General features: G+C 42.7%; 1 pseudogene; it reads right to left on the minus strand.

Moving 5' to 3' along the window:
* Positions 1-1,175: 1,175 nt before the first annotated feature.
* On the minus strand, positions 1,176-1,328 carry LOC111723778 (annotated as a pseudogene).
* Between the last annotated feature and the right edge of the window lie 1,682 nt (positions 1,329-3,010).

Here is a 3,010-nt window from a genome sequence, read left to right on the forward strand (position 1 = left end):
CAGAAACCTCCAGGTCTCGGGCTTAAGCGATTATTTGGCCTCAGCCTCTGGAGTAGCTGGGACTACAAGTGCCTACCACAACGCCCAGCTACTTTTTTTTGTTGTTGTTGCAGTTTGGCTGGGGCTGGGTTCAAACCTGCCACCCTCAGTATACAGGGCCAGTGCCCTACTTATTGAGCCACAGGTGTTAAGAATGTCTCTTTCAGAACACTTAATGACTACAAGAGTTAAGTTGCATTGCTTGAATGGTCATGTAAGGGGGTATGCTTACACTTAGAGTAGTTCTAGGTATATGGAATACATTGATTGTTTAGGCCTGGGTTATGTGCCCATGCTGGAGTCTAGGCTTACCTTCTCCTGAACTTCATGGACTGAGAATGTTGGAGAGGTGGCTCCCCATGAGAAAACTGGGGAGTCTTAAGCAGAAGAAGGCACAATGGATGACGGGGAGGTATGAACAGTGGGACCCCAGGGTAAAACCAATAATAAACAAATCCTAGTTCTGCAAAACAAAACTACAGGTTTTATTTTTTAAATGTATAGCCATCTTTATTTTAATTAATAAATACACTAGGCTCAGAGCCTGTGGCTCAAGCGGCTAAGGCGCCAGCCACATACACCTAAGGTGGCGGGTTCAAATCCCCAGCCCAGACTCGCCAAACAACAATGATGGCTGCAACCAAAAAATGGCCGGGCATTGTGGTGGGCGCCTGTAGTCCCAGTTACTTGGGAGGCTGAGGCAGGAGACTCGCTTGAGCCCAGGAGTTGGAAGTTGCTGTGAGCTGTGATGCCATAGCACTCTACACAGGGGGATAGCTTGAGGCTCCGTCTAAAAAAAAATAAAAAAATAAATACACTAGTTTTTAATACTAATTAGGTGAACTTTTGGTTGTTTTCAGAAACACTGGACCCCAAAGAGTTTTTCCTATGTAGATCTTGAATATTTACAGTAGAAAGTAAAACTGATATGGATCTTTTAAATAAAAGAGATCTAGATTTTCAGATGCTTCTGCATTCCATACATTTCATTAAGTATCTGTTGTGTATTTATTTGGAAACTCTACTATTTCCTTGAGAATATCTTGGTATTAATAAGACCTCATAGGCACTCTGAAAGGATCTCTAGGACTCTCAGGTCAAAGGACCACACTATCTTTTTTTATTATTATTATTATTAGTGGAAAGAGCAAAAGCAATCCCCCACTACCACAAATTATGTAGTCAAGTTTCCCACATTTGGGGAAATCGCAGGGTTCAGCACACGTGGAGTGCCTTGCCCTGGGAAAACTACCTTCATGATCATGGTATCTCCCCTGCCAGGTAAGTATTGGACCACACTATCTTTTTTTTTTGAGACAGAGTCTCACTATGCCACCCTTGGTTGAGTCAGTGCTGTGGCATCACAGCTCACAGCAACCTCAAAGTCTTGGGCTTAAGCAATTCTTTTGCCTTAGCCTCCCAAGTAGCTGGGACTACAGGTGTCTACCACAACACCCGGCTATTTTTTCGTTGCAGTTGTCATTTTGTTGCTGTTTAGCTGGCTTGGGCCAGGTTGGAACCCACCAGCCTGGATGTATGTGGCCCGCGCCCTACCCAGTGAACTACAGGTGCCACCATGGACCACAGTATCTTAGTAGATCTGCCTGTATTGGTGCCTTCTGGAATTCCTTATAAATTTCACTGGGCATATGGCAAACTGAGTAATCTACTGGTTCATAAGGTGTGGTTCCAGGGTGACATCGGAATTTGCATTTTAACCAATTCCTAGATAATTTAAAAGTCTTAAATGCTGGAATAGGAGTCTTTTCTGTTCTCCTTTGATTTATTCTAAAGAGAAGTTTTAAACAGGTAGTCAAAAATACCCAAAGCTCAGATTTTCGAGCCCTCCATGTTTATCTTTCAAAAAATAGTATATCATTCATTTTACCAACTCTCTGTGTTAAATAAAGACCTAAAATAGGCTTGTTACCATGGCTCATACCTTTAATTCCAACACTTTGAGAGGCCAAAGCAGGAGAATTGCTTGACACCTGGAGTTCAAGACCAGCTGGGGCAATATAGCAAGACTCCATCTGAAACAAATAAACAAACAAAACCCCCCAAAATTAAGTGTTAAGTTTTGGCTGGGTGTGGTGGCTCATGCCTATAATCCTAGCACTCTGGCAGACCAAGGTGGATTGAGTTCGAGACCAGCCTGAGCAAGAGTGAGACCCCCCACCTCTAAAAATAGCTGGCCATTGTGGTGGGCTACTATAGTCCCACCTACTTGGGAGGCTGAGGCAAGGGGATCACTTGAGCCCAAGAGTTTATGTTGCTGTGAGCCATGATGCCACTGCTACTGAGGGCACCAGAGTGAGCCTATCTGAGAAAAAAAAAATTCAAACCCTTATCTAAATATCATCTAAATCAGATATGGGCAACACTAGAGGTAGATTCAACCTGAGAAAAAATTCCTCTTTAGCTGTGAACTTGTGAAACCAGATAAATTATATGCTTCCAAAATACAATGGTAACACAAGCATAGAATAGATAAAGTAATTGCCCCTTATCAGTGAGGGATATGTTCCAAGACTGCCAGTGCATGCCTGAAACCTTAGCTAGGACTGAACCCAATATATACCATGCTTTTTCCCATACATACATAATTATGATAAGGTTTAATTTAAAAATTAGACACAGTAAGAGATTCTTAACAATTAGTAACAAAATAGAGCAATTATTACAATACTATTAACAGTTTCATGGATAGAAGATGTGTTCTTAATGTAGACCTTAGCAACTTCAGTTTATGATTTTTTTCTTTCCTTATTAAGTCAAGAACTTTCTCTTTCCACTTAAGAAAAGCATTTTGGGCTCGGTGCCTATAGCTCAACCGGCTAAGGCGCCAGCCACGTACACCTAAGGTGGCGGGTTGAAATCCCCAGCCCGGACCCGCCAAACAACAATGATGGCTGCAACCAAAAAATAGCCGGGCGTTGTGGCGGGCGCCTGTGGTCCCAGCTACTTGGGA

Source organism: Otolemur garnettii, unplaced genomic scaffold (assembly GCF_000181295.1).
Source record: "Otolemur garnettii isolate 467f Iridium unplaced genomic scaffold, OtoGar3 scaffold00015, whole genome shotgun sequence".
Classification (NCBI taxonomy): Eukaryota; Metazoa; Chordata; class Mammalia; order Primates; family Galagidae; genus Otolemur; species Otolemur garnettii.